This window comes from Ambystoma mexicanum, chromosome 6p, assembly GCF_040938575.1.
Source record: "Ambystoma mexicanum isolate Mex_15411 chromosome 6p, UKY_AmexF1_1, whole genome shotgun sequence".
Taxonomy (NCBI): domain Eukaryota; kingdom Metazoa; phylum Chordata; class Amphibia; order Caudata; family Ambystomatidae; genus Ambystoma; species Ambystoma mexicanum.
The window spans coordinates 48,085,110-48,103,525 of NC_090935.1; the positions used below are offsets into that span (position 1 = coordinate 48,085,110).

At 46.6% G+C, this 18,416-nt stretch overlaps 1 protein-coding gene across 1 annotated transcript in view; it reads left to right on the forward strand.

Moving 5' to 3' along the window:
* Window positions 1–18,416, forward strand: part of LOC138511193 (zinc finger protein 84-like) — a 604,912-nt gene that overhangs the window by 209,516 nt on the left and 376,980 nt on the right. The gene's annotated exons all lie outside the window — the stretch shown is intronic.

Here is an 18,416-nt window from a genome sequence, read left to right on the forward strand (position 1 = left end):
GTTTCCTATGCAATGCACATTGTTCAGCCACTTTGTCATGTTGCTGTACTACCTCTTGTTGCCTCAGTCTAGGAGCATACGTATCTTAACGACTGTCTTCAGTGCACATCCCTGTGCCCCTTTCCAACTGAAGCAGCATCTCCAGCCCTGTCTTTAAAGTAAAGTAGGCCTCTGCCAGGAGAAGTTAGACTCCAGCCTCCATCTATTCAGGCATGTTCAGAGGAAGGCTATATATGTTGCCTTGCCCTCTGCTTACACTCATACCATCCATGCTCCTTGCTTGAAACCTCGCTGTTAGGAAAGATGTCTCTGAATGCAACGTTCCCTCCATATTTATGGACCACCAAAACCTTTTGCTTCTGTTCCAGTTTCCTGACCTGACCTTTTGCAGTGGAGCACAGCCTTCAGCTGCACTCCACTGGGATTACGCTCATTGTTATGGGACAACTGACATGTCCATCAGGTTGTCAGTACCGAGAAATGTTGTTTCTCTAAGCCTTTTGACTTTGTTGCCGCTTATTGGTAACATTTCAACCTTGTGCAAAGTTCATTACTGTACCGCGCAATGAGGTTGATGTGATATCTGGCTCTTGTCGCCCTCTAAGGATTTTTTTGGTGAGTGTACAGGCGTGGCTAGGAACAGACTGGTGGCAGCAGTAGCTTTTTCGATATGTGTATAACTTTTTCCAGAGCCATACCCTGCTTACCACGTTTGGTTTATGACAGTGGCCACATGATCTTTTGTTTGTTCCTTTAGCTCTCTTGTCCCTTGGACCATCCTGAGACATGCTGGAAAGGTTTGCCACCCGAAGCCGGCTGTTGTCCCGATGGAGCCCTGCTCTGCGCTCTATCACTGAAAACATGAACAGGCGTTTCAAAGCTTTGGAGTGGTGGGACCAATCCCTCAGAATGCCTCCTGGTATCCCTCCAAAAGATCCTGTTCAGAACTGCTCCTGGGCCATCCAGTGAGCTGCCCATTTCTTTTTTTTTTTTCTTTTTTTTTTTTTATTGGTTTATACAAACCTTTAAAAAGAAAAAGGAGATAAGGATACACATCATCCATTTCCACATTCAGAGACATACATGAAATCACATTTCAGGATACAATCATGAGAGATCTGGCATCCACAGCTAGGGCCAGAAAAGCCTTCGTATGTGACATCGGATGAGCTGATAAAGATCCATACGAGCCTATACCATCAGCCTTCATCTTCGGTGTCCCTCGACTTTAGGCTTCCTTCAATTTCCTGCAAAAACACGGTTAGCAACCTTGTCAGTTGTGTGTTGGAGCCAGAGAACATCAACTGCCACCATTCTTCTGCATTCCTTATTGAGTGCTCAGATACTAGTTGTCCCAGGTGTTTAGTTCTTTGTAGTTTGAAGAATGGGCAGAATAAAACAAGGTGCTTAAGTGATTCATCACAGGTTTTGCAGTATCTACAAACAATGTTTGAGACGACGTTTCCTATCCAGTTCTTTGTCCGATCTTTAGTTCTGAATAGGTTTAGGCGAAATCTCATGTATGTTGCCCTTTTAACGTTATCCGGAAACAAAACTACGTAGTTTTGTAGTGTGTTGAATGCTCGTGCCTCAGCTGGAGCGTCCTTCATTGCTTTGGTCATTCTTCTGTCTTCACTAGTTTGAATCCAATCAGCTTCCCAGATCTTTTTCTTCACCAAATCTGGGTTGTCCTGAAGAGTTTTAATATTCGTTCCATGAGTGGTTAGCAGGTCTTGACATCTTTTGTACCACAACGCTAGGATACTGTCTGGGCTAGCATTACCAGGATTGCGTAGTATTTTGAATTGAGGTGCTATTACAGGCAACACAGTTTTCCTGAAAAGGGCCAAGGTGTTCCACATAATCCGGGCTTCAAGCGAGATCATGCCTAGCTCGTAACGTATGCAGGATGTGGGGGTGCTGTTCGGAAGGTGTAGAATTTTTACCCAAAAAATTTGTTCCAGGATTGACCAAAAGTCCGCCGGGCATCCAAAGGCATTCTCTGCACCGTATATCAAGGCTGGTACAGCCTTCTGCTGATAGAACGCTATCACAGGCTTGAGTGAAAACTTTCCATATTTTTTGTTTAAGATTGAGGCTTGGGAGGCTAAGTGTCGACATTTCATCTTCGTGAGCTCCATCCAGGGGCTATCGTTTATATTTGTATTAATTTGCATCCCAAGATATCTGGTGCTTTCCACCGTGATGAGTGTTTCCTTTCCCAGGTGCCATCTGAATTTGTTGTTTTTCCGGTGGCATCCAGTTTGCAAATTCTGTAGTGTTAGTATTTCGCTTTTTGAGTTGTTAATGATCAAACCGTTGTTTTCCACGTAACGTTCGACTGCATTTATTTTGCGCTGGAGGCCGATTGGGGTAGAATCCAACAAGATCAAATCGTCAGCATACAACATCCATCCTAATGCAGAACCGTGAATCGTGGGAGAAAACGATCGTGGCTCGTTTATTGCGAAACCAATGTCTGAGAGAAAAAGGTTGAAGATGATTGCCGCCAGGGGGCAGCCTTGTTTGACACCACGAAAAGTGTTAATTTCTTCTGTAAGCAAACCACCTTGGTCAAGGCGCACTCTAATGGTGGTAGCAGAGTGGATTTCTTTGATGGCAGCTAGCAGACTCTCGGGACACCCCCAGTTAGACATTTTCGTCCAAAGTAGCTCTCGATCGATAGTATCGAAAGCGTGGGAAAAGTCTATCAAGGCGAGATAGACCTTTCTCCCAGCTCTAATCGCTTCCATTTTCAGCAAGTTTATCAACAGGAGGTTAAGGCCACAGCCGACCCCTCTTACAAAGCCTGTTTGTCTTTCATCCAGGTGGCCACTGTCGACAATCCATTGTGAAAGTTTCTGTTGCAACATTGTTGCATACACTTTGCCCAGTACGTCTAAAAGAGCAATAGGTCGATAGTTTTTTGGCTCAAGCCGGTTTCCTTTTTTAAAGATAGGCACAATTATTGCTTGCTTCCAAGACTTTGGAGATTCTTGTCTTCTGCAGATTCGAGTGAAGAGTTCCTCACAAAAGTCCGCCCATAGCTCCATATTTTGTTTTAAGGTTACATTGGTCAAACCATCAGGACCAGGAGCCCTTGAGTCGCTGGCGTTCTTGATTATCTGAAGAATGTCTGCTTTGAGGAATGTCAGGTCCCATTTAGTTAGAATTGGTGTTATAGGGGCCTGGCAGGTCCCTTGTTTGCTGTACAAATTTTTGAAGTGTAATGTCCACCTCGCTGCTGGTACCATGTTTGACATCAGTGCAGATTGAGGGGCACCTTCGTTGTTTAAAAGTCTCCAAAACTCTGCCGGGTTTTTGTTGTTCATTTTTTGCATCATTAATTCCGCATCGTTTTGGAACATGAGGGCTTTGTAAGATTTTATCCAATTTTTATATTTCTGTTTTGCAACACGTTTTCCTCGCTCTGAGTCTGTAGGATCTCTGAGTCTCAGGAGTCTGATGGAGGCGCGTAGTTCTCTCTTTCTTCTCATGATCTCGACGTCAAACTTATGTTTGTTAGCAAAGCCAAGTTTTCTCAGGCCCTGCTTTTTTTCCACAAACAGGTGTAATAAGTGTGCGTATTCGACTCCACAATCTAGTTTGGTGAAGGATTCTGAAAATGTGGAGACTTCAGCCGGGAGCAGTGTTAGCCTAACTCTGTTTGGCTTAGCCAGTATCCGATGTTTCCATCTTTCTTGGGATGGTTGCTTTACGGCTGACACGGTGAGGATTACCATGTCATGGTCGCTTTGCATCATAGGTATTACCTCAAGTGTCTTGGTGGTTTGTTGGATCTTTTCTGAGGCGAAGAAGTAGTCTAAGGTAGATTTCTGGTCTGCTCGTCGCCACGTGGGTTTTGCTGGTATGTCGCCGACAGAATTTCCATTGAGCATTGCTAAATTTCTGGCTTCCATTTCCCCCATCCATTTTGAGGCCACGTTATTAGGTGCATACACGACTTCGTTGTTTTTCATTCTTGTTGCCAGACAGTTGATGTTTAAGTCTCCACATATTATTATGTTTATTGACTCATTATCAAGAATGAGATTGTCAATTTTAGATGAGACTATATCTATGAAGGAACTTGACCCGGCTTGAGTGTGATTCCAATATATATTAAATATATGGAGAAGAGTCGAGTTGTCAGTTTGAAGCCCATCCAGGGCTATGGTTGACAATAGTATGAAAGGTGATAGAATTAAAGAGCTTGTAATACGACAACCTGACTCTTTTTTACAATAGTCAACAAGCCTGCCATTGGTCTTCCTCTACTTTTTTTAAAGGCTGGGTTGAAAGCTATTTCGTAAGCATCCGCAGTTGGGCAGCTCGTCATCCACGTCTCTTGAAGGCAGACCACATCTAGAGCGTCCGGCCAGGGTTTTTCTAGTAGGTGGGAGAAACCCCTGGTGTTCCAGGATCCGATCTTAAGGTCCCGTGGCTGCCCATTTCTCCACTGGGTTACCGTGCAGGAGCGTTGCCATTTTGAGTTTTGGCTTGAAAAAATAGGGGAATCTGAGCTTGCGCTACAAAGCACTCCTGCCAAATTTCATCGGCCTAGTCCCTTTGTGTCGCGAAATAGAAGACTGTGGCAAAACGCAAGTGTTCAAAGCCCCTGCATCACTGTGAGACAGTGCCGGTCACTGAAGGCGTCTTTCACACATTCCTTCCTGTGCCCTGAGACCAGCTGCATCATTGTTTTCTTTGTTCTATGCACAGGCAGATATTTATAGCTCCTGCTCCATACCGACGGCGGGAATTTGAACCTCCATTGAACCTCCATCGACCACTACCAAAGCTGCCAAGTTTGGACCAAAACCGAGCTAAGGGCAGTGAAAACCACATATTGGTGGCCCAAGTTCATCCGTGCACTTTTACCCATAGAGGATAATTGCTGGTCTTCTCCCTGGCTTGGATGGCAGCCACTTCCTAAAGCTCTCCGAGAGTCGGGAACAGCTTTGTTCATCTCAGCAGATCCCCTGCTGATGATTGAAATTCGTTCATCCCCATCGACTTACTTTTTCAAGCTTCCTAATAAGGTACTTGGTGACTTTCATGCACGACCAGGTGCTTGTACGCACACATTGTACATTGAGCACAACGCTCCACTCTTTGGAGGGCTGGACTTCTGAAGTTAGGTTTTCCATCTCTGATGGTTGTCTATCTTCCAAAAGGTATAAACCACTTTCCCTTGCAGGTTGGGATAATGACTTTTTCGCATGGACTACAGTGATTGCATATATGTTACATAGTGTGTTGCTTGCGTGGTAATGTTGCTATTGCTAATTCAGTTATTCATGTTGATTATTGGGCATATAATAAATAGTATATTTTGTATATCCTTCTGTCTAAGGATAATTCTTGCTGTTTCACTGTGTGTGCTCATTGTGGACTTCTGGTCACCCTCACTCCTCCTGAGATCTCGTCTTGACTGCTCTCCAAGCTACTGTGACTTGGTCTGGCTATCTTCCCAGAAGTGTCCCCTGTTTCACTAACAAGGGTGGCCTCCTAAACATCTGTCCAGCAGGCCAGAGTTTAGAAATCCATTCTAGCACTTGTGGGTGAGGGCTACCTAACTGTGTTATCATTCCCAATCAAACCCTGGTCAAGTAGATCCACTTAGTATTTTCACAGGGGTTTTCTGACTTACCTGTGGTATAGTCCACATGATTACTTGCACACATCTGAGTCGCTCCAGCTTGCATGCACGTTGTCAGTGTTCAGAGCATTGCTTTGTGGTAGATGCTTGGCCATTTAACAGAAAGCAGACCTCTAAAGAGAAACACCGATCATGAGCAAAGTGGATGGCAGGCGGCTGAAGCAGATGGCTCTTAGGAAGGGGGAAAGTGGCAATATGGAGGAGGGTGCATTTAATAAGGAGTAGATGATATTTTTGCTTTGCAAAGCATCAAGGATATGTCCACAGATGAGCTTATACATTTTGGAAAGTTTGGGCTTGTGCTAATTTCAGTTTTGTATATTAAGTTGTAGCACTCACAAGCAGACTTTTTGAACAACCTATATTGTGTGAATTTGTTTGCGGTCCATCAGCTTCTTTATAAAGCAGTGTAGGCGTGGACTTTCAGCTCCGCCCCTTTACCCAAATTAGAACCATCTCTAAAATCAGTAAGTGCGCCTTTTGTCCATAAAGCAAGTATATTTTACAACGGCCAGGAGGCGGCTCAGATGACATCTATCACTAAAACTAACCCTAGTCTCGCTGAACCACACAAAGAACACAGATTATATACAGTTTGCAACATTTAATACACTCCCCCAGATACTGTTACAAAGGCATCACCCCAAGCATGATTGGTTGCCCTGTACAGAGAAACAGTTCATTGGACACAGACATAACACAATACCCTAAAACTTATCATTACACGGTTTACATTTTCAAAATACCCCTTCCTAAAAACCTCTCCATAGTTGGTGTCGGCCTTGCCTCTTAGTTACAAAATAACAGAATTCCTATTAATGATGCACACAGATCTGCCCTAAAAATACCTAAGCACATGAAGATGAGAAAAAGACACGTAGATTCCCTTTGACCTATTCATGTTTGCTAACCTCGTTGCCCAAACCTGTCCTGTGTTTGAATTCTATGACTATTGACCCTTCCTATTCACATAAGTTCCGCCCACTCTCTGGCAACACAATCGCTCTCCTGAAATGAATTACTACTGATCTCCGTAAGTGTCCTGGGTGAAGCCATCTGATCAAACAACACTGCAGGTTTTAGAAATGCCTATCCCTTACAACAATGAACTCTCCTGTTTACCGGAGATCCCATCTTCCCTTCGCCCTCCAGCACTTCAGCCATCTGCAAACTTACTGCAACCACCCCGTTGACTTGCTTACGAAACCTGCTCCCTGACTGCTGACAGGCCTTTGCCGTGATTGCCAAAACACCCTTCGATACGTAGAGCAACCACATATATTTATACATTTATCCCATTTACCATAAATATTGTAATATTTGTAGCAATTTGCAAAAGTGACAGAAATGATGATGATGTGTCCACCCCCCAGTCAGTGGTATGGCGTGCGAAGTTTGAACTTTTCAAATTTCCCAACAGCAGTGAGAGCTTCATTTGGTTCACTGCATCTTGGCTTTGCCCTTTAATTGGCCATTTCAGATTGTCGTTGTTTTAGAATCATTATTTGCACCACTGAAGTCCTGTCCAGTGCAAGCACCATGATGGTGTGAAGTCCCAGTATTGAAGACAATTGTAGTGTTAGCGCTAATGCATGCAACTGACCGAGCCCTATCCTTGGGCTACTCCCACCCACTTGAGCCCACTTGCCTTGTGTTCTCCCATCCATGCACCTGAGCTCTCCTCTGAGGTGCTAGCCCCGTACCCACCCGAGGCCTGCGGGTAGGCCTGTGCCCTGCCACCCGAGCACCTCCTCTGGCATGCACCCAACCACATGTTGCCCCCTCTGTCCTGCAGCCACCCTAGTACCCCTCTCATTGGCTACTACCCATTTACCCAATCACCCTGTGGCGTTCTTTCACATGCTTACCTGAGACCCACTCTGGCCTGCTCCCACCTGCCGAAGCCCCACTCTTGCCTGCTGCACCCCTCCTTTGGCATGCTCCCAAGATAACCCCCCACACTCCCGGGTTGTTTCCGCAACCCAAGCCACTTGGCCTTGTCCGCACTGAGCCATGTTCTGGGTTTATCACAAGACCAAGAAAACTGACCAAGGAAAGCGTCTTCTGGATAAGCAAGCACATAGGTGACTGATTTGTCTAAATAGATGAGATAAGAAAATGTGTTCCAACATCACCAGATGGACCATGCCTTCAAAAGAGGTCACTTAATTAATTTCAATTCAAACATCCAATGTCTTAAGGGATGCCTTCACCCAATTTCACAATATTACTGAGGCCTCTGAATGCATTTAAGTATCGAGAAGAACAAGTTACTTCTTACCTTGTAACGTTCTTTCGACGGGATGTTCCTCCGACGTATTCCTCATCTTAGATATATCCTTCCAGCTCTGCTGGCCTCGGAAAATTTTTTCTAGAGGGCGCTGCGCGTCGACGTCCCTCGAGTCGATGTCCTTCGACAGCCGCCGTATCGACGCTCGACGTCATCCTGCCTATAAAGGCCGCGCGCAGCGTCCGTTGCTCAGTTCCATTTTGTAGCCCACAGTATAACTGTCTGGACTAGACTAGTCACCCTGAAGGAGCGTAAGCTGCAACAACAAGGGAAGTAGAACTGCGGGGATGGATGGGAGGGTCGATGAGGAATACGTTGGAGGAACATCCCGTCGAAAGAACGTTACAAGGTAAGAAGTAACTTGTTCTTCGAAGGGATTGTATCCTCCGACGTATTCCTCATCTTAGATAGGCTCCCATAGCAGTATTCTATATTCGGAGGAGGGAGTACTGACTTCACGCTGTCTTCTATTGATGAATAGAATGCAGTACAGCCCTTCCAAACCTAGTCTCTTGACTAGAGGAGGAATCCAGATTGTAAAAACGTGTAAAGGTATGGATAGACGACCATGTAGCGGCCGCACATATGTCTTTAATCGGCACGCCTCTTTTGAGGGCCGATGAAGCTGCAATACCTCTGGTCGAATGAGCCCTAAGGTTTTGAGGGGGCTCTTTCCCTGCCAGTTTATAACATTCCAGAATGGCTAGAATGATCCATCTGGAAATGGTCTGCTTAGTTATTGGTAACCCCAGCTTGTGACCTGCGTAACCTACAAACAGCTGGTCTGCCTGTCTTATCCTGGCTAGTCTACTAATGTAAAAACTTAAAACCCTCCTAGGGTCTAGTCTGTGTAACCTCTCTTCCTCTTTCCCCGGGTGAGGAGGAGGATAGAAAGATGGTAGGGTAATCTTCTGAGAGATATGGAATTCAGAAACTACCTTTGGGAGGAAATTAGGCTTCACTTGCAGGACAACTTTGTCTTTGTGAAAGATTGTATGAGGGGGTTTACAAGAAAGAGCTTGTAATTCGCTCACCCTTCTAGCAGAAGTAAGTGCTATTAATAAAACAGTCTTAAGGGTAAGGAATCTTAACGAACAAGAATGGAGAGGTTCGAAAGGTGTACCCATCAGGAAAGTTAGTACTAAGTTTAAATCCCATAGGGGAACTTGGAATGGTCTTGGGGGATAAACATTGGTTAACCCCTTTAGAAACTGTATTACCAAGGGTAATTTGAAATAGGATGGTTCCTCCGCAGTACGCTTAAAGATAGATAGCGCTGCGAGATAGCCCTTAATGGTGCCAACTTGAAGGCCTGAATTTGCCAAATATAGTAGGAAGGACAAAACCATTGGTGTACCACATGAAAATGGGTCGATATTCTGTTCTCTACACCAGCTGCAAAATCTGTTCCAACGGCAGCGGTATAAAGACTTTGTTGCTGGCCTCCTTGCCGAAAGCAACACCTCCATAACATCATCAGGGAGGTCCCAATCCTTGTACCTCAGCCGTTCAGAAGCCAAGCGTGAAGGTTGAGGGTTTTGATGTCTGGATGGAGAACCTGACCTCCCTTCTGTGAGAGTAGGTTCTCTCTGAGAGGAAGTCGAATTGGAGGGCAGATGGACAAGTCTAGAAGGTCCGGGTACCACGTTCTCCTGGCCCAATCCGGGGCAATTAGGATCATGGTTCGCCGGAATCTTCTCAACCTCCTGATCATTTGAGGAATGACAGGGACCAGTGGGAACGCGTACAGAAGCGGAAACTCCCAGTCCACTATGAACGCGTCTCCCAGAGCTCCTCTCGGAGGAAATTCCCTTGAGCAGAACAGGTCGCATTTCCTGTTTAGGCTGGTGGCGAACAGATCTACCTGAGGGGTTCCCCAAAGGGCGAAGATCTCTTGAAGGACTTCCTGAGCTAGCTCCCACTCGTGGGAGACTGTGTTCTGCCTGCTCAGAGCGTCCGCTGTCAAGTTCTTCTCTCCGGCTAGGTGAACTGCCGATAGAGAGATTCCTTCTTGGATTGCCCAAAACCAGAGCTGCATGGCCTCTCTGCACAGGGGTAGTGATCCTACGCCTCCTCTTTTGTTGAGGTAATGCATGGCCACCGTGTTGTCCGTCATTATCAGGACATTCTTCCCTTGTACAGCTGGCAGAAAAGCCTTCAACGCAAGTCTGATGGCTCTCAGCTCTAACAGGTTGATGTGTAGTCTGGACTCCGATGGAGACCAACGACCGCTGATGGTCAAGTCGTTGGCGTGGGCTCCCCACCCCGTGAGTGAGGCATCCGTGACTACTGTTATCTCCGGCCAGGGTTGCCAAAACTGTTCTCCTTTCAGAATGTTCTCCTGACAGGCCCACCACTGAAGGTCTCGAGCCACCCTGCCGGGAACCTGAAGAAGATCTGTCATTCTCCCTGAGAATTGTGACCACTGAGTCCTCAGTGCCCACTGGAGGGATCTCATTCTCAGGCGAGCCTCTGGCACAAGGAAAATGCAAGATGCTATGAGGCCTAGCAACCTCAAAAAGTCGAAGGCTGGGAGACGTTGGGCATGTTGGAACTTGGTAACCATCTGTAGAATATCTTGAGCCCTCACCTCTGGTGGCGAGGCTTTTCCCAGGGAAGTATCCAGGATCGCTCCTATGAACTGGAGTCTCTGCGATGGTATCATTTGAGACTTCTTTAAATTGAGGGAGAAGCCCAGTTTGTGAAGGGAGTAGCACACGTGATTTAGCTGGATCTGAGCTTGCTCCGGAGAAACAGCCCTGATCAGCCAATCGTCTAGGTAGGGGTAGACGTGAATCCCTTCCCTCCTTAGACTTGCAGCCACTACCGACATTAACTTGGTGAAGACCCTCGGGGCGGAGGTCAGTCCAAATGGCAGTACTCGAAATTGATAGTGAGAGTTGCCAATTGCGAACCTCAGGTATTTCCTGTGTTTGAGATGGATAGGCACATGGAAATAAGCGTCCTGAAGGTTCAGAGATACCAACCAGTCCTGAAACTGAAGGGCCTGGAGGATCTGAGAAAGAGTGACCATCTTGAATTTGTCTTTCCTGAGGAATTTGTTCAATTCTCGCAAGTCCAAGATGGGTCTCAGTCCTCCGTCTTTCTTCGGAATGAGAAAGTAAGGGGAGTACCAGCCCTTGTTCCTCTCCGCTACAGGTATCGGTTCTATGGCACCTTTCTCTAGCAGGTCCAAAATTTCCTGCAAGAGGAGCGGATCTGGAGCTTTCTGAGAACTGATCCCCGGTGGATGACTCTGAGGTATACGTAGGAAAGGCAGGCAGTAACCTTGGGCGACTGTTTCCAATGCCCAAGCGTCTGACGTGATAGCCTGCCATACCGTCAGATGTTGAGTCAACCTGCCTCCTACAGGTGTCCTGCGAGGGGAGTCCTCAGAGTGGTTTTGGGGCGGCTGATGCAGATGCCGATGGTAAAGAGGCACCTGCTGTTGCTGCGGCTTTAGAATATCTACCCCGTCCACCTCGGGTAGTTCTTCTTTGACCCCTTTGAGCCGGTCGTCCTCTACCTCTTCCGAATGCGGAGTAGAAGCGAAAGGACTTGCCCCTCGCAGAGGTTCCTGTGGGACGAAAAGGAGTCTGACGGATTGCAGCTCCTAGGGATTTTGCTGCTGCTTTTGAAGTTTGCAGTTTCTCTAAACTGTCATCCGCCTTTTTCCCGAACAAAGAAGAGCCATCAAATGGCATGTTCAAGAGCCTGGCTTGCACATCTGGGGCAAAACCCGACTTTCTCAACCAAGCGAACCTCCTGGTTGATGTACTTGCCGCCATTGCTCTGCTGATACTGTCAGCCGAATCAATGCCCTTCTGGAGGGATTCGCACATAGCGTCTTTACCGTCCTGTATAATATTCAGGAACGCATCCCTTTCTTCTCCCTCCGGGATGCGGTCAGCCGCTGTAGAAGCACACTCCCAAAGTGTATGGCTGAACCTAGCAAGGGTGCAAGTAGCATTAACAGACTTTAACGCCATGCTACATGCTGAAAAGACTTTCTTTGCCATAGCATCATATTTTTTATCGTCCCTGTCCTGTGGGACTGTAGGATAAGCCGTCTTGACATCGGTAGAGGATGCTGCTTGTACCACCAGACTTTCTGGGGATGGATGTTTAGACAAGAACTCTGGGTCTGTGGAAGATACCCTGTACTTTGCAGACAGTTTTTTTTATTTACTGCTGGTATTACATCTGGGGTTTCCCAGTTTGTCATGATCTTTCTCTGAAGAGCTTTATGACAGGGCACCACTGGATCCTCTTGTGGGCCTTTGTCAAGAATATCCGTGAGGTCATCTTGCTGGAAAGATTGTGAAGGTGTAGACCACCCCATGAACTCTGTAATCCTGGCCATTAAGGCTCTGTAGGGGGTTTCAGCATGCTCCCCCGGGTCTGGCTTAGCAAAATCCACCTCAGGGGAAGTGTCTAACCCACTTGCCTCATGTAAAGAATCATGAAGATCCTTTAATCTGCGCTCTTCAGAGGAAAATTCCTCTCTAACTGGGGTTACAGGTCCCTGTAACTCAAATGTGTCTTGTTCAGACAAATCACCCTCTTCTAAAATTGAGGATATAGTTCTCAATTGTTCTGAACTCATAAAGGGAGTAAATCCCATTTCCAAGGCAGAGGGTGCCGAACTTGTCATTATTGGCCTCGAAAACGTCGATGTCGTCGACGCCGACGTCGAAGGTTTAGAGCGTGGCGTCGAAAACAGAGGTGGAGGCCTCGAGGACCTCGACAGAATTGGAATTCTACTCGACAATATCGACGCCATCGACGTCGAGGGCCTGGGGATCGTCACTGGATGTTTGGTCACCGTGACTTTTCTCGGCGTCGACGCCGGTGTCGAGGCCGGCGTCGAGTCGAAGGTCCCTTTGACAACGGCGTCGAAGACATCGACCTCGACGTCGACCGAACCTTCGTCGACGGCGTCGACGGAACCTTCGAGGAAGGTTTGGAGGTCATAGTCCTACTCGAGGGTTCGAGACGCGCTCGAGAGGTTTCTTTCGCCGGGTACTACGACTCGCGGTGTTTTTGACCTTCGGGTCTTTCGACCAGAGCATCGCTCTCGGCAGTCTTCGAGGGGGTCGAGGCCGCTTTCTCGAAGACGCTCACCATATTTTTTCTGAATTCCTCCCATTCAGCCCGGGAACTATGTTTCGTGGGGCAAGGGATTCTTTTTGGCGAAACAGAGGAAGAGGAAGACGGAGAAGGGGATCTTCGACGTCTCCTCTTCGAGTGCTTCGATCTCGAGGAGTGATGAGACCCACTCCGAGACCTGGAGCGCGAATGGTGACGAGGAGACGAATGTCTCGACTTCGTCGACGAAGAAGAAGCTTTAAAAGTCTTACCTTTCTCCAGCTTCCCCCTACGCTCCTTCAGGGCCTTGGCTGTCATGGACATACAGTCCTCGCACTCCGAACAATGGTGTTCGACTCCCAAGCACCACAGACAATTTCTGTGAGGATCGGTCAACGACATCTTTTTCCCACAATCTCGACATTTTTTGAAGCCGGATCGAGGAGTTGTCGGTTCCGACGAGGAAGCCATCGAGTACGGATCGAATAACTCGAGGTAAATAGGATTATCTGACTAAGAACTGAGCAACGGTATTCCGAGGCACCGAGTAGCGCGGAAAAACGGAACTGAGCAACGGACGCTGCGCGCGGCCTTTATAGGCAGGATGACGTCGAGCGTCGATACGGCGGCTGTCGAAGGACATCGACTCGAGGGACGTCGACGCGCAGCGCCCTCTAGAAAAAAATTTCCGAGGCCAGCAGAGCTGGAAGGATATATCTAAGATGAGGAATACGTCGGAGGACACAATCCCTTCGAAGGATGCTTCTCAAAGCTAAGCACAACTTTCTTTTCTATTCTCACATTTATATTTTGCTCGCTGGAATCCAACTGGCTTCCCATCCAAAGTGCCCACCTACCATGTGCATGGCCTGTTCTTTGCCTTTCTTACCATGCATCCCACATGCCATCTCAACACATCCTGACTTACATCCTTCACACTCTACGCGTCCTTAAGGTCCTTGGGACTATGAGAGGATTGAGAGGCTCCCCCATCTCTGGAAGGATTAGAACTAGAAGTCGTAGCATCTGCAAGGTCCAATGTCTTTAACTCCCACTGGTATGCTCGCTCTTCCCAATTCAGTAGTAAATCTGCCTCAACCCACTTCTGTTCCAGATATATTGTTATGGTTTCAATCTCTGTCCTTTTCCTTAGCAGCTAGCAGGGCCTGTTGCTGATCCAACTCCCTATATTATTTTTTATTTTTTTTCTTGTGTTAAAAAAAGATTTTTACAAGAAAGAAAGAAAACGAAGTGCAGTGAATAAAGATGAAGTAGAAGTAAAAAGGAAACTGAAGTCACCGCAAAAGGACTGATCTAATTTCAAGCCAGGTCTAGTCAGTCTTTGGTGAGCTTGCTTTTGGATGGTTTGTCAGAGTTGCCATAATGTGTTGGAGAATTCTGAATAATGCCGTTTGCCAGGAGGCTCTGTTGCTGTCTTTCATCCTGAACCACCAGGTCTCTTCATCCATCAGTAGAGGATTGATGTGGAAGTGGTTTATGTATTGGCTTCTTATCGAGTGGGTGCCTGAAATAGACAGTAGCGGGTGGCGAATGGTCTCTTTTTCGTTTTTATTGCTACATAGCTGGCAGACTCACTGGTAGGAGAGGGGCCTCTTAGTGCCAGGATTTCATTAGTTTCCAGCAAGTTTAGTCTGGCTCTCTGGAGCAACTTTCGTGCCAATCTGCTGGCGAATTTCATAAAGAAGCCTTGCAATTCATTCAGCATTTTTGTCTTTGGTGGAAGGTGGGCCGTAAGTTTGTTGGTTGCGGCTGCCTCTAAGGTCAGGATCCAATTCAGTTCTTTCAGCTTCTTTAGTACCTTGACTGGGTTCTTAGTCAGGTCGTCCTCTTCGCACACAATAGAGTTCAGTAGGGCTTTGTTGTCGTTCCTCCAAATTTTAAGCATTTTGCAGTTTGCTCCCAACATTCCTCTTCCATCAGGCTGTATATTGACTGGCTGTTTGGCATCAGACATTTCCTGAACAGCCTCAAGGAGTTGCAGTTGAGTGTGCCTTGCAGCGAGAGAAGACTTAGCTCGCGTCGGATAGATGCCACTGGGGTAGATTTGGGAAGACCAAAGACTATCCTCCAGAAATATGCTTCCAGCCTCAGCCATGTTTTTTTAGGAATTAATGGCATTGCCTTGGCCTCATAGATGATAGTTGGCACGACTTTCATTTTGTAAAAGTTTAGCACCGGGATGGTGGAGAACCGGCCAAATTCCATGCCGATAATAACTTTAGTTTTTTCTTTGTTGATTTCGAGGTTATTTTCTATTATGTATTGTTGTGAACTGTTAAGTTGTCGCTGGAGGCCGATTGGCGCGTGGTCGAATAGGATGAGGTCACTGGCATACAATAGTCGACTGTTTTTTGTATGGACTAATTTAGGTGGGAACGATCTAACAGAGTCTTCCATGAGCTTGAAATCACCCAGGCCAGGAAGAGGGCTGGTGCTAGTCGGCATCCTTTTTTTATGCCTCTTAGTGTTTGAATTTTTGCATAGAGATCGCCATGTTGACTTAGGCGCACTCTCAATTTCGTGCTGGTGTATAGTGCTTTTATAGGTTCAAGTATTTCCTTGGGGCACTTCCATGCCGAGAGTTTGGTCTAGAGTCGAGTTCTGTCGACCCGGTCGAATGCCTGTGTTATGTCAATAAACTCTTCAAACAATCTCAGGCCCCTTCCAATACCTTGATTTTCAGGGTGCTTAGCGTCAGGATGTTCGCTGTGGTTCCAGTATTTTTTTAAAAATCCTGATTGGAAGTAGTCGTTGCAAGGGGCGTTGTTTGCCCATGCTTGAAATATTTTCAGCAAAAGGGATCCAAAGACTTTCCTATTGGGGTCCAGGAGCGCTATCGGGCGGTCGTTAGATGGATCACTGCTGTTTCCGCTCTTAAAGATTGGGACTATTATTGCTGATGTCCAAGATGGCGGGATAGATTTTGACTCTGCACATCTGGAAAAGACTTTGCTTATGAAACCCATTCTTCTGGATGGTTCTTGAGGTCTAAATTGGTTATGCCAGCTGGCCCTGAGGCTCTAGAGTTCTTTCATTTCTTGATTAAGTCAGTCATCTCTTCTGGATCGTTAAGTTTGACTCAGGCAGAGGTGTCTGCTTCTAAATTTGCTTCTATAGTGCGTGAAGGCAGTTTGAAAAGGGACTTGAAGTAGTTGATCCAGACAAGTTCTCCTATGCTGTTCAGGATCGAGTTTTTGGCCAAGGGCGCACCGGTACTCAAGAGAGACAAGAATTCTCTAGCGTTCTGACCGCAGATTGATTTTAACATTGCTTCTGAGTCTTGCTGGTGTAGCTTGAGGCGATGGCATCTCACTCAGGAGCGGTACATTTTAGTGGCAGCACTGATTACAGCTATAGCCTGGCCAGGCTCCAGTCTCTTGGCTCTCCATTTTGTTTTGCAGAAATCGCGTCTTTTGTCCACCAACAGACTGTCATAGGTGTGCTTTTTCTGGGTGGAGAATTTCTGCTTCTTACAGCCGGATTTCTTATAGGCTGTAAGCAAAGGCACATAGTCTGGCTGTTTTTGATGGCTGTGAGCTTCTGCATTGGTTTATTTGCTAATCAGCTATCGAATGCAGTTCGAGGTGAGTTTTAGTCGGTTTCCTAGATTGTTTATTTCAAGCTGGATATTCGATCTTGGATTATTTTGGTAGATGTTCTTCCAGGGAGTTGCCAGCAGGTTATGGTCTCTGGCCATCGTTCGTGTGACTTCAAATGACGTGGCACTTGCAAGAGTGGTTTCGAAACATAGATGTGATCTATGGTGGCCTGCAGTTCAGCTTGCTCCCACGTCGGGAGGCGATCTTTATTTTCAAACACCGAGTCCAGGCTAAACACATTTCTTGAAGTCATGTGGTTAGACCATAGGTTGCCTCTGTGTTCCGCTCCGGAAAGTTTGGTTTTCTTCGCCTGTTGGTTTCTGCGGATTTGACAGGGCGTGTTCAAATCACCCACAGATTGGTAGGAAAGATACCTGGTGGGTGACCAGTAACTCGTCGATCACACTCTCTATCATATCGAGATACACTGTTGAGTCTGTTGATACTAGGTTCCAGTAGGTGTTCAATATGGCAATCGGCGTGAGAGAACGTATGTCTAGATTCTGCCGTCTGTGTCCAGTTAACCAGCACTGCCAGTAATTAATGGTTTGAGGTGAGTATTTCTTTCATTATGAGCCCTTGGCCACTGCAACAGCTGTGAGGAGACCAGATGAAGGGCAGCCTAATGGTCCTTTTTTGACCGGGGCCAAGGCGATGCCATATCCGTCAAGAATGGGTTTTTGGGTGAGCAAGGTTTCTTGGAGGCATATGATGTCGAAAGTACTGAATTTTGTGTCTCCTGTGGGCTGTCAGGTGAAGGTATCCTCTGGTGTTCCAAGAACACAGCTTCAGGTCGTGTCGTTGTATTAGGCGGGAAGGTATTCCCGAAGGCTGTCTTCCGGGCATGCGAATTGCTATTTCTTACATTGGGATGTTAATGCTTTTGGTAGCCATGACCATAGGCCTGGTTGGTTCTTTGTCCCTGGACGTTTGAGGCTCATTACTTACCTGCCGGTCTTGCGTAATGGTTCTTTTCATTTCCGTCTTTCTGTCGGTGCCTGTGCGAGAAGGCTGTTGGGAGGTCTCCAAGGTCTGTGAAATTTGGTGTTTTAACTGCTTGTCTGTTGTCTCAAGACAACGCGAGTAAGGAGTGCAATATACTTCCATTGTCATAGCCGTTGAGCTTTTGGAAGAGGAATGCATGCTGCCCTTGCAGCGGGATTCCTCTTTAGGACCCCTGCGGGGGTCTTCTCTCTCCTTTTGATTTCGAGACATAGGGTTGGTGGTAATGGTGTTCTGAGCTACAGCTCTGTTAGATGTGCTTCGGGGATTTACCGTAGGAGGGGTCTGTCCTTTGGCTGCAGGTTCCGTTAGGACATAGCCTAACCTTAACAATTCTTATGACTCATGTCTTATTAGGTTTTTCACCCTTGATGACGAAATATGAAGATGGACTCTAGCTATACAGTGCTTGTGACTTGGGTCAACAATTAAGAGGTCGTCGGTTTTTATCCGCCGAAGGTTCGGGTTGTAATGGAGCAGAGTTAACACCCCTCTTCTGTTTTAATGTGATTTAATCACGGTTTTCCGGTGTCTGCTCCAATTTAAATGACCATTTTGATTTATCCGTTCTGTGATAGGTTTCTGTTCTGGACGTGTAGTGTGTGGCCTGGCCATTTGCTTGTGTGCAGGAATCATATCTGCTCTCTGTGGTTTTCTTTTTGTGGTTACGTCTGGCTCTGGTCTTTTCCTGTGAGTGGAATGAGGTCCGAGCCACGTTCTGAGATTTAAAGGTGCCTTTTCTCGCATAGACTTT